At 37.5% G+C, this 13,797-nt stretch overlaps 1 long non-coding RNA gene across 10 annotated transcripts in view; it reads left to right on the plus strand.

The window, feature by feature from the left end:
- LOC109575668 (uncharacterized) overlaps positions 1-13,797 on the plus strand; it is a 142,309-nt gene that overhangs the window by 94,406 nt on the left and 34,106 nt on the right. For all 10 annotated transcript variants that reach the window (XR_011562609.1, XR_011562615.1, XR_011562618.1 and 7 more), the window contains one exon: positions 9,280-9,519. This is a non-coding gene — a long non-coding RNA (uncharacterized lncRNA). The remainder of the gene's footprint in view (positions 1-9,279; positions 9,520-13,797) is intronic.

Below are 13,797 nucleotides of genomic sequence, written 5' to 3' on the forward strand. Positions count from 1 at the left end.
ATATACATTATTTGTCTTTCTCTTTCTGATATACTTCACTTTGTATGATAGGCTTTAGGTTCGTCCACCTCATTAGAACTGACTCAAATGCATTCATTTTTATAGCTGGGTAATATTGTGTTGTATATTTGTATTACCACTTCTTTATCCATTCATCTGTTGGTGGACATGTCCTAGCTATTGGACATACTATAGGACATGCTTCCATGTCCTAGCTATTTTAAATAGTGCTGCAGTGAACACAGAGGTACATATCTTTTTCAGTTATGGTCTCCTCAGAATTTATGTCCAGTAGTGGGATAGCTGGGTCATATGGTAGTTTTATTCCTAGCTTTTTAAGGAATCTCCATACTGTTCTCCATAGTGGTCGTATCAGTCTGCATTCCCACCAAGAGGGCGAGAGTGTTCTCCCCTTTCCACACCCTCTCTAGCATTTATTGTTTGTGGACTTTTTGATGATGGCCATTCTGACCAGTGTGAGATGGTACCTCATTGAGTTTGGATTTTCATTTCTCTAATAATGAGCAATGTTGAGCATCTTTTCATGTGTTGATTAGCCATCTGTATATATTCTTTGGAGAAATGTCTATTTAGGTCTTCTGTCCACATTTTGATTGGGTTGTTTGTTTTTCTGGTATTGAGCTTCATGTGCTACTTGTATAGTTTGGAGGTCATTTCTTTGTCAGCTGTTTCATTTGCTGTTATTTTCTCCAATTCTGAGGGTTGTCTTTTCACCTTGCTTATAGTTTCCTTCGTTGTGCAAAAGCTTTTAAGTTTAATTAGGTCCCATTTGTTTATTTTTGTTTTTATTTCCATTACTCTAGAAGGTGGGTCATAGAGGATCTTGCTATGGTTTATGTCAAAGACTGTTGTGTCTATGTTATCCTCCAAGAGTCTTATAGTTTCTGGTCTTACATTTAGGTCTTTAATCCATTTGGCATTTATTTTTGTTTACTTTGTTTTTTGTTTGGTGTTTATGGTGTTAGGAAGTAGTCTTTCACACATAGCTGCCCAGTTTTCCCAGCACCACTCACTGAAGAGACTGTCTTTTCTCTATTGTATATTTTTGTCTTCTTTGTCAAAGATAAGGTACCTGTAGGTGGGTGGATTTATCTCTAGGCTTTCTATTTTGTTTCACTGGTTTATGTTTCTGTTGTGCCAGTACTGTACTGTCTTGATGACTGGAGCTTTGTAATGAAGTCTGAAGTTAGGTTGATTTCTCCAGCTCCATTCTTCTTTCTCAAGATTGCTTTGTCTATTCAGGGTCTTGTGTTTCCATACAGATTGTGATATTATTTACTCTAGCTCTGTGAAAAAATACCATGGGTACTTTGATAGGGATTGCATTGAATCTATAGATTGCTTTGGGTAGGATAGTCATTTTCACAATATTTATTCTTCAACCCAACAACATGGTATATCTCTCCATTTGTTTGTTTTGTCTTTGATTTCTTTCATCAGTGTCTGAGTTTTCTGCATACAGGTCTTTAGGTAAGTTTACTCCTAAGTATTTTTTAAATTAAATAATTAATTTTAAAATGAAACAAAGATGAATATTTGTAATGATAAAAGGAACAATTCACAAATAAGGTATTCATCATAAACCATCAGACAGCTAACAACAAAGAAACAAGAATACACAAAGCAAAAATCAGAAGAAATATAAGTGAAAAGAAAAAAATATACAATCATAGGCATATTATCATTTTGCTGAGAGTATTTTATCAAGTGCAGAAAAAAGTAAGCATCTTGAATGATGTCATTAATAATTTAAATATAATGATTTCTATTTGTATTAACCTTATATCCTACACAAATAAATTTCAAATTTTGTATCTCGTACGTTGTTATTAGGTGTTCATAGGGCATTTTGAAAAACTAGCAAAAATAAGCTGACTAAATTTGAAAATGTGAAATTCTTTTTTTTTGTAATTCATTTATGCCAGTACACTTATTATTGGTTTTGAAATTTCCATTATATGTTACTGTAAAATATTGACTACAGTTCCCTGTGCTATATAGTTAACCTTGGTTGCTTGTTACATATCTATTTTTTAATAGAAATCGAGCATTCTATTCATAGTCAAAGAAGTGGAATCAAAATGTCATAAATTTTTTAGTTAGGCAAAAGTTCATAAATTTTCTAAATATATATATTATGCATATTATTAATATGTATACAAGGGCTTTTCTACTATGCTTGATAAAGTCTTGAGAAAGAACATCAAAAAGAGGAGATGGAAAAATTGGAAAACATAAAGTGAATGAAATAGGAGCACTGAATATGAAATAGAAAGAGTAAAACAAACTAGATAAAAGTAAAATCCTGATATAGTCCAGTGGCTTTTAAACATGGCTGCTCATTAGAAATATATCTGGAGCTCTGCTGAAAAAAAAGCAGTATATGGGCATTTGTATTTTTCAAAAAATCCCAAGATAATTCTGATATGCATATGGATTTTAAAAAGTGATTACAGGTTTTTCTATTAAATGGTAGTTTTGGTGATACAGAATTCTGTTATTTTTCTGTTCACCAGTCCTCATGCAGTGGTATTAAGTGAGTGATCACGATGATGTGATCACTCACCTAGAGCCAGACATCCTGGAATGTGAAGTCAAGTGGGCCTTAGGAAGCATCACAATGAACAAAGCTAGTGGAGGTGATGGAATTCCAGTCGAGCTATTCCAAATCCTGAAAGATGATGCTGTGAAAGTGCTGCACTCAATATGCCAGCAAAATTTGGAAAACTCAGCAGTGGCCACAGGACTGGAAAAGGTCAGTTTTCATTCCAATCCCAAAGAAAGGCAATGCCAAAGAATGCTCAAACTACTGCACAATTGCACTCATCTCACATGCTAGTAAAGTAATGCTCAAAGTTCTCCAAGCCAGGCTTCAGTAATATGTGAACCGTGAACTTCCAGATGTTCAAGCTGGTTTTAGAAAAGGCAGAGGAATCAGAGATCAAATTGTCAACATCCGCTGGATCATGGAAAAAGCAAGAGAGTTCCAGAAAAACATCTATTTCTGCTTTATTGACTATGCCAAAGCCTTTGACTGTGTGGATCACAATCAACTGTGGAAAATTCTGAAACAGATGGGAATACCAGACCACCTGACCTGCCTCTTGAGAAATTTGTATGCAGGTCAGGAAGCAACAGTTAGAACTGGACATGGAACAACAGACTGGTTCCAAATAGGAAAAGGAGTACGTCAAGGCTGTATATTGTCACCCTGCTTATTTAACTTATATGCTGAGTACATCATGAGAAATGCTGGGCTGGAAGAAGCACAAGCTGGAATCAAGATTGCCGGGAGAAATATCAATAACCTCAGATATGCAGATGACACCACCCTTATGGCAGAAAGTGAAGAGGAACTCAAAAGCCTCTTGATGAAAGTGAAAGAGGAGAGTGAAAAAGTTGGCTTAAAGCTCAGCATTCAGAAAACGAAGATCATGGCATCCGGTCCCATCACTTCATGGGAAATAGATGGGGAAACAGTGGAAACAGTGTCAGACTTTATTTTGGGGGGCTCCAAAATCACTGCAGATGGTGACTGCAGCCATGAAATTAAAAGACTCTTACTCCTTGGAAGGAAAGTTATGACCAACCTAGATAGCATATTCAAGAGCAGAGACATTACTTTGCCAACAAAGGTCCATATAGTCAAGGCTATGGTTTTTCTTGTGGTCATGTATGGATGTGAGAGTTGGACTGTGAAGAAGGCTGAGCACCGAAGAATTGATGCTTTTGAACTGTGGTGTTGGAGAAGACTATTGAGAGTCCCTTGGACTGCAAGGAGATCCAACAAGTCCATTCTTTAGGAGATGAGCCCTGGGATTTCTTTGGAAGGAATGATGCTAAAGCTGAAACTCCAGTACTTTGGCCACCTCATGTGAAGAGTTGACTCATTGGAGAAGACTCTAATGCTGGGAGGGATTGGGGGCAGGAGGAGAAGGGGACGACGGAGGATGAGATGGCTGGATGGCATCACTGACTCGATGGACGTGAGTCTGGGTGAACTCCGGAAGTTGGTGATGGACAGGGAGGCCTGGTGTGCTGTGATTCATGGGGTCGCAAAGAGTTGGACATGACTGAGCAACTGAACTGAACTGAAGACGGGAGTGTCTGTTTCCCCCGTCCTGTGGAAGTCATGTAATCAAATCCTGCTGGCCTTCAAGGTCAGATTCCCTGGGAATTCCCAGTCCCTTTGTCCGATCATTAGGCTGGGAAGCCTGACCTGGGGTTCAGAACCTTCCCAACAGTGGGAGAACTTCTTTGGTATTATTGTTCTCCAGTTTGTGATTCACCCACCCTGCGGGTATAGGACTTGATTTTATTGTGATTGTGCCCTTCCTACCATCTTGCTGTGGCTTCCTCTTTGTCTTTGGACGTGGGGTATCTTTTTTTTTTGATAGGTTCCAGTGTCCTCCTGTGGATGGTTGGTCAACAGCTAGTTGCGATTTTGGTGCTCTTGCAGGAGGAGAGTGCAAGTCCTACTCCGCCATCTTGAACTGGAAGTCTCCTCCTAAGAGTTGTATTCTTTTTGTAGCAATGGTGAATGGGATTGTTTCCTTAATTTCTTTTTCTGATTGTTCATTGTTAGTGTATAGGAATGCAAGGAGTTTCTGTATATTAATTTTATATGTGACTTTACTGTATTCATTAATCAGTGCTAGTAATTTTCTGGTGGTATCTTTAGGGTTTTCCATGTAAAGCATCACGTCATCTATGAACAGTGAGAGTTCTACTTCTTTTCCAATCTTGATTCCTTTTATTTGAATACTAGTGGCGAGAATGGGCACCATTGTTTTGTTCCTGATTTTAGAGAAAATTCTTGCTGTGTTTCATTTTTATTTCAAGAGTAAGTAAAAAAAAGCACAATGGAGCAAAATATCCTAATATTGATGGCCTCATTTTAACAGCAGAGACATGAAAAGAGGGCTTTCACCATTGAGAATAATGTTCGCTGTGGATAGACCATATATGGCCATTGTTTTGTTGAGGTATATTCCTTCTGTGCCTACCTTCCGGAGAGTTTTTTTTTTTTTTTAATCATAAATGGGTGTTTGTCAAAAGCTTTTTCTGCATCTATTGAGATGATCATATGGTTTTTATCTTTCAATGTGTTAATATGGTGTATCACATTGATTTTGCATATATTAAAAAATCCTTGCATCCTGGGATAAACCCCACTTGATCATGATGTATGATCCTTTTAATGTGTTGTTGGATTCTGTTTGCTGGAATTTTGTTGAGGATTTTTGCATCTATGTTCAGTGATACTGGCCTATAACTTTCTTTTTTTGTGGTATATTTGTCCAGTTTTGGTATCATAGATTGAGTTTGGGAGTTTTCCTTCCTCTGCGATTTTCTGGAAGAGTTTGAGCAGGATAGGTGCTAGCTCTTCTCTAAACTTTCAGTAGAATTCGCCTGTGAAGCCAGCTGGCCCTGGCCTGCTGTTTGTTGGAAGATTTTTTTATTATAGTTTCAATTTTCATATTTGTGACTGGTCTGTTCCTATTTTCTATTTCTTCCTGATTCAGTTTTGGAAGGTAAAACGTTTGTAAGAATTTCTCTCTTTCCAGTTTGTCTATTTTATTGGCATATAGTTGCTCATAGTATCTTATTGATACTTTGTATTTCTGTTATCTTTTGTAACTTCTCCTTTTACATTTCTACTTTCTCTAACTTCTCCTTTCTCCATTTTATTGATTTGCATCTTCTCCCTCTCCCCCCCACTTTTTTTCTTGATGAGTCTAGCTAACAGTTTGTCAATTTTGTTTATCTTCTCAAAGCACCAGCTTTTAGTTTTATTGATCTTTGCTGTTGTCTCCATTTCTTTTTCATTTATTTCTGCTTTGATCTGTATGATTTCTTTCCTTCTAACTTTGGGTTTTTTTGTTTGTTTTCTAAGTGCTTTAGGTGTAAGATGAAATTGTTTATTTGGTAGTCTTTCTTGTTTCTTGAGATAGGTTTGTATTGCTATAACCTTCCCTCATAGTATTGCTTTTACTGCATCCCATAGGTTTTGCATTGTTGTGTTTTCATTGTTAATTGTTTCTATGCATATTTATGTTTCCTTTTTGATTTCTTCAGTAGTCTGTTGGTTATTGAGAAGCATGTTGTTTAACTTCCATGTGTATGTGTTTTTTTAATAATTTTTTTTTTTCTGTAGTTGATGTCTAATCATATTGTTGTGGTCAGAGAAGATGCTGGAAATTATTTCAGTTTTTAAAAATTTACCATGGCTTGATTTATGGCCCAGTATCTGATCTATCCTGGAGAATGTTCCATGTGCACTTAAGAAAAAAGTGAAATCTATTGTTTTTGGATGAAAACAAATATTGATTTGTGTATATCTATTAGGTCCAACTAGTCCAGTGTATCATTTAAAGCCTGGTTTCCTTATTTTCTGTCTGGATAATCTGTCCATTGGTGTGAGTGGGGTGTTCAAGTCCCCCCTATTATTGTGTTACTGTTGATTTCCCCTTTCATAGTTGTTAGCATATTGAGATGCTCCTATGTTGGTTGTATATATATTTATAATGGCTTTGTGTCTTGTAACGGTCTTTCAATTTTTTTATCTGAGATGAAATTGCTACTCTTTCTTTTGATTTCCATTTGCACGGAATATCTTTTTCCAACCCCTCACTTTCATTCTGTATACATCCCTGGGTCTCAGGTGGGTTTCTTGTCAACAACATATATAGGGGTCTTGTTTTGTATACATTCAGCCAGTCTGTGCCTTTTGGTTGAAGCATTTAGCTCTTTACATTTGCGGTGATTATTGGTATGTATGATGCTGTTACCACTTACTGTATCATTTTGGATTTGTTTTTGTAGGCCTCTGTTTTTGTGTGTTTCCTATCTAGAGAAGTTCTTTAGCATTTGTTGAAGAGCTGGTTTGGTTATGCTGAATTCTGTTAGCTTTTGCTTGTCTGTAAAGCTTTTGATTTTCCTTTGAATCTGAATCCAGATCCTTGCTGGAAAAAGTAATCTTGGTTGTAGGTTTTACCCTTTCATCACTTAAAGTATGTTCTGCCATTCCCTTCTAGCCTGTAGAGTTTCTGTTGAAAGATCAGCTGGTAGCCTTTGGGGCTTGTGTTCCCTTGTATGTTATTTGTTTCTTTTCCCTTGCTGCTTTTAATATTTTTCTTTGTATTTCATTTTTCTTAGTTTGATATGTGTCTTGACATGTTTCTCCTTGGGTTTATCCTATATGGGGACTCCTGGGCTTTGTGGACTTGGGTAGCTATTTCCCTTCCCATTTTAGGGAAGTTTTCAACTATAATCTCCTCAAATATTTTCTCATGGCCTTTCCTTTTGTCCTTCTCTTCTGGGACCCTTATGACTCGAATGTTGTTATGTTTAATGTTGTCTTGTAGGTCTCCGAGAGTGTCCTCATTGTTTTTTATTCTTTTTTGTTTATTGTGCTCTGTTTCAGTTATTTCCACCATTCTGTCTTCCAGCTCACTTATGTGTTCTTTTGCCTCAGTTACTCTTCTGTTGGTTTCCTCCAGTGAATTCTTTCCCTTAATTTACTTGTGTTTAGTTGAAGGATAATTGCTTTACGATATTGTGTTGTTTCTGCCATAGATTAACATGAATCAGCCATAGGTAAACATATGGACCCTTCTGCTTAAAAACCCCCCTCCCACCCCTCACCCCATCCCATTCCTCTAGGCTGTCATAGACCCTGGTTTGAATTTCCTGAGTCATACAGCAAATTCCCACTGGCTGTCTATTTTACATATAATAGTGTATATGTTTCCACACTACTCTCTCCATTCATTCCACCCTTTCCTTTCCCATGCCCCCGTGTCCATAAGTCTGTTCTGTATGTCTTTGTCTCCATTGCTGACCTGCAAATAGGTTCTTCAGTATCATCTTTCTAGATTCCCTATACATGTGTTAATATACAGTATTTATTTTTCTCTTTCTTACTTTACTCAGTATAATAGGCTCTAGGTTCATCCACTTCATTAGCACTGACACAAATGCATTCCTTTTTTATGGCTGAGTAATATCCATTGTACACATGTATCACAACTTCTTTATCCATTCCTCTGTTGATGGACGTTTAGGTTGATTCCATGTCCTAGCTGTTGTAAATAGTCCTGCAATGAACACTCGAGTACATGTGTCTTTTTCAACCATGGTTTCTTCGGTGTATTTTTTATTTCAGTTGTTGCATTGTTGATTGTTTATTCTTTAATTCTTCAAACTCCTTGTTAAACATTTCTTGCATCTTCTCTATCCGTGCCTCCATTTTCTTTCCAAGATTTTGGGTCATCTTTGTTTTCATTCCTCTGAATTCTTTTTCTGGGAGATCGCCTATTTCCTATTGGGTTGGAGAAGGGTTCTTTATTTCTCAGTGCTTCCATTTGTTAGTTTCCAATTGAAAGCAGAAGAGAGACAAATATAATCACTGATCATTGATGAGAGTCTTTCCCAAACTCACTTTATTTGAAATTTCTGGTACCATCACCACTAGGATCATCCTCACCATTAAGATTAAAAAATCTCTTTCAGATAAATTTTCCCAAGATCATGTCATGGTGTTATCTCCTAATTCATGTGTTCACAAACATCTTTTGCATTGAAAAGAGAAAGTGCCAGGATAATCAATATTGCATTCATTATGCAAATAAAAGTTTTATAGAGATAAGGTTGTATGGAGATGAAATTAACTGTGACAGTTCAGGAGGAGTTTTACAGGAAAAGAAGATTAACATGTTAGGTCTTCAGTGGCTGTCCTCACTGATGTGTATAATGTTGGGCAAAATGAAATCCCTATGTGCCCAAGCTCAGTGGAGGAATGTTTATTGAGCCATAGAAATTTGAGTAGGGCATGTCTCTATAGTTTATGACAGCCCATTTTCTTTTCTCCGTGTGAGGATGAATGGGTTCGTTCTTGTCTAATAATTGTTCTTTTTGATTGTTTTATTATTTATTTTTTGTATACTTGTTAAGAAACTTGTATAGAAAAAATGTGTTACCTGTTCTAAAGTAAGTTGCTATTATTCTTCAGGCCAGAGTAGACTATAACATTTTATTTTTTTCAGATATTTATGTGTACGAGAAAAGGGATGATTTTACATAGAGGGAGACCAGATCAAACTTAATTTACTGGATTCTTCTACAGAGGTTAAGATGTGCAATCTTTTACTGCCCAAAAGTTCTATTTTCAAGCTTGATTTCCTTTTGAATGATTTTTGCAATGATAATACAGAAAAGTTATTTTGTGTATTCACTTTTTTCTTCTTTTACTCAAAGGAAACAGATGTCTAACAAAAGTGAGTTAAAGCTGAGCTACAGTGCAAAAAATAGCACTTAGCACAGCAAAGGGAACATTGGAAACAGAAGGAAGAGGAGAGGAAAAAGGATGATGAGGAGTGGAAAATGAAGGAAAAGGAGTTGAGAAAGAAGGAAGAGGAGTTGAAAAAGAAGAAAGAGGAGTAGATAAAGATGAGAGAGGAGAGGCAAAAGAAGAAAGAGGAGAGAGAAATGAAAGACGTAAGTACCGGGTGCTGCAGTGTGGTAGGGGGAAAGGAAAACCACTCGATTCCGAGAGGCTGGTCAAATGGATAAAGAGAAGCCTGTAGAAGAATGCCTTTACGATACCTGAATAAATTGAGTGATGTCTAACATACTCACAGTAGTAAGGGCATTGCCATCTGCTGTGTACTGGTCAGGTATCACATAAATGGTAGATAACCTTTGGTCTAAAGGTCCCCAGCCCCAGGTTTACCCCAGCCCCAGACTTCAACAGAACTCTGAAAATGGTCTGTGATATCTCTGCCTTTCACCGTCTCAGATCCCTATGCTTGACTTGGGAATAGCAGTGTGCAGTCATGAGGTTTAAAGAAGTTAGTCTTATAAAACATTCAACAATACCTGGGATATAGTTGCTCCTTAATAAGTGTAAAGAATCTGCCTGCAGTGTGGGAGACATGAGCTCAATCCCTGGGTCAGGAAGATCCCCTGGAGGAGGAAATGGCAACCCACTCCAGTATTCTTGACTGGAAAATCCCACGGACTGGGGAGCCTGGCCAGCTACAGTCAATGGTGTCGAAAAGAGACACGCCTGAAGTGACTAATACTAGTAAGTGTTAGTGTCATGGGAAGGTTTTAGAAAAACGACTGGCCAGAACATTTTAGGAGGAAAACAGAAAATGATTCAGGGGACTACCATGATTTCCTGAGGGTATATTTGTCAGAGTAAATAAGAAGTCTGGGTCTGCTGAAGGGAGAGCTCTATGTCTCTCCCTTAGTGAGAGTGGGGATAGTATAGCAGAGCCTGCCATAGGAGACATGACATCTAGAAGAAATGTTAGTGATCTTCCTTTGAGGCCCCTCTTCATGCCAGCAAGGCAGCAGAGACCCAGAGTGGAAGTGGAGCTTGTCTGCCTGCGAGACCTGAAATCCAGGACTCTGCTTTTTTTTTTTTTTTTCCTCATCTTTAGACAATTTAATAAGCACACTATAATGGAAAAGTTATTCTTTCTAAATCTTCTCTCAATTGCTCTCACTATTTCTAAAGAAATTATAAAGTATATTCTTTTTCTGTTATATTCTAAAATATTTTTTAAAATTTTTATTGAAATACGGTTGTTTTATAATGTGCCAATCTCTGCTGTACAGCAAAGTGACTAGCTGTACACATATAGACATTCTTTTGTATATTCTTTTTCATTATGGTTTATCACAGGATTTGCATTATAGTTCCCTGTGCTATACATTAGGACCTTGTTTATCCATTCGGAATGTAGTCATTTGCATTCAGCTACCACAGGCTCCCAGTCCATCCCTCTCCCTCCCCTGTTCCTACTAGCAATCACAGTCTGTTCTCTTATGAGTCAGTTTCTGCTTTGTAAATATGTTCATTTGTGCCATATTTTAGATTCCACATTCAGTGATATCATGGTATTTGTCTTTCTGACTTATTTAGTATGATAATCTCTAAGACCCTACATGTTGGTGCAAATGGCATTATTTCATTTTTTTAATGATGAAGTAATATTCCATTGTACATAGACACCACATCTTCTTTATTCATTCATTTGTTGATGGACAGTTAGGTTGCTTCCATGTCTTGGCTACTGTGAATAGTGCTGCTATGACCATAGGGGTTCATGTATTTTTCTGGATTATAGTTTTATCTTGGGTGTATTCCCAGGAGTGGGATTATTGGATCATATAGTAATTCTACTTTAGTTGTCTGAGCAAACTCCATACTGTTTTTCATGGCAGCTGCATCAGCTTACATTCCCACCAGCAGTGTCAGAGTGGAATCCAGGACTCTTGGTTCTCGGTTCAGTGCCTTTCTGTCATAGCATGTTTTTTTCCCTTCTATCTCAATCCAAAAATAGTTTATTTTTTAATTCTCCAATTTGTTGTGACAGTGTAGAAATAGCCCACATCTTGTACAAAAACCAGATGCCACATGAGTAGTTTCTAAGCAGGACAGTTTGTATAGTGTGATATGCTATGTGTATAGACAGCAGACCTGCTTCCCTCCTCAAGAGTTTTTCTTTAAAGGATGAAAGAATGTATTTTGAAGACTTACAAGCTAAGTGCTGTTTCCACTATAAGGCTAAGAGACCAAGGTAAAAAGATGTTTTCTAAAACATTACTTTTCAGTAAAGTAAAACATAATTGCATTGCCCTCTATCCTCCTGGCATTCTCTTGGTACATTACGCTTTGACTGATGCCATAGTTCATTTGCCCTTGACAGTGAGCATAATGCTTTTCTTTGGAGATATTTGCTGTTGTCCATGCCATTTCCTTCCCTAGGAGATCTTCCTGACCAATGGATCGAGTCCAAATCCCCTGCATTGCAGGGAGATTCTTTATCATCTGAGCCACCTGTGCCTTTCTGCATAGGGCATACATGATAGAAAGTTACAGAAAGTTATAGATAATATGCCTTAAGTTTATTCAAAAGGAAAAGACTAGACAGATCTTTTTCTGTTCCCTGTATATGAGCTTCATTAGAACTTCTCATGTTCATTACCACCAGCACCCTGCTGTCCTTGAAAGGATGAAGAAAGGTCAGATTTTGTTGTTGTTGTTGCTGGAATATAGAAATGGTTTTGTCATGAGCACTGGGTTGCCAGTAGTTTAGATAATGCCTTGTCATGGTGGTGGTGTAAAGGAGCTTTCTGAAGCGGGTATAGCTGGTGGGAATGTCCCAAAGGGTATATAAATCTTAGATTCAACAGCTATAGAATTACAATTTCCAAAGGCAGAACATTTATTCATTGAACACATTTCTTATTATTTGAGCATTGACTTCTAGATGTGAGGATCTAATGGTAAACAAAGTAAGCATGCATCTGCTCTCAGTGAAGCTGACAGTCCAGTTATGGCTTAACTCTTCACTGTCGCATGCGAACTCTTCACATGCTATTCCATATTGGCTTCCTTGGGTTTTTTTTTTTTTCCCCTTTTGTATTCAGTAGTGACAGTGGTGATTCCCTTTTCTGTCATTCCCCTGCCCCCTTTTCCTTCATTCCCTGTTTCAACCTTACAATAGGTGAATGTTGATGTAGATCCTTACTCTGCGAGGTCCTCCTCCTTATTTTAGTTCTGTCTTTGCCTCTGTTGTATGCATAAACTTTGGAACTTTGTTAGTTCAAATGTTTGAACTAACAAACATTTTTCCACAAAATTGGGAAAGTGAACATTCATATCTTCCAAGATTAAACTGCCGTTTCAGAATTCTTTGGATTACATGAGAGAGCCTGCTTCTTCTACCTTATCGATCCGCATAAAGGGAGTTTCTCCTCTGATGACAGGTAGTACCTGAGTGTATTCTAAGCCTGTGCTGAATAGTAACAGAGCCCAGCACTATGTGCAAAGATGTGTTTTGCTTGTGGTCAGGGTGTCGGTATACCATCTGAGAGTCAAAGTTGCGTGAACTCTTTCTGCTTTAGATGCCACCATGGAAATTATGCTTCACTGCTTTACAATGTACTTTGCACTCCCGAAAAAGATAATGTGTCTGTTAGGGAGTCCAGTTTGCCCCTGGGGAGAAAGGTGTGTCTAGTAAGTGGTTAATTGGCTGTTGACCACAACAGCCTCACTCCTGGAAACACACAAAGCCTTGTTGTGAGGTGGCTGCATGTCAAATAGAATGTTACATGTTTCAGATGTGGGGCAAATGCTTTAAGTCGTAACTGTGTTATGGAAAAGGAAAGAAACCTGAGTATTTAATTCCGCTCCCCACCCCCCTGAATTCCACTAGTAACCTTCTTTAACCTGTATTTTAACTTGTTTCTATCCTATAAAAAGACAAACCGAGCATAGGATGTTACTGTCAGAGGCTTACACACATGTGTTTTTAAGGCAGTGTATTCTTAGTGGGAAAGAATGTCTCTCTTCAAATTAACTTTTTGTTTTATATTTTTCTACATGCATAATTTTCTCGTTTGAATTAATATGTGTAATGAAAGCCTAAGAAAATTAGAGTTAAGTAACATTACTTACACAGGTATTGTTCACATGCCTTAATAAACATAATTTGGATTTGGCATAATCCCAAATGTGAGCCATCAATATTACAAACACACACTCATCATGAACTAGTAATATGTCTTCCCAGAAGGGACATGGGATCTAAAAAATACCAGGCAGAATTTTTGTTTAAAATTCACATCCCAGTTAGAAAATTTTTATCTCGACGATTTCTTCTGAAACTCAGTGAGGAAAACTCTGGTATCAGTGGTAGAGGCAGGAAAAAGCCTTCAACCCAAAGAAAAGTACTGGATTAGTAATTACTAAATGGAGCA

Source organism: Bos indicus, chromosome 21 (genome assembly GCF_029378745.1).
Source record: "Bos indicus isolate NIAB-ARS_2022 breed Sahiwal x Tharparkar chromosome 21, NIAB-ARS_B.indTharparkar_mat_pri_1.0, whole genome shotgun sequence".
NCBI classification, from domain to species: Eukaryota; Metazoa; Chordata; class Mammalia; order Artiodactyla; family Bovidae; genus Bos; species Bos indicus.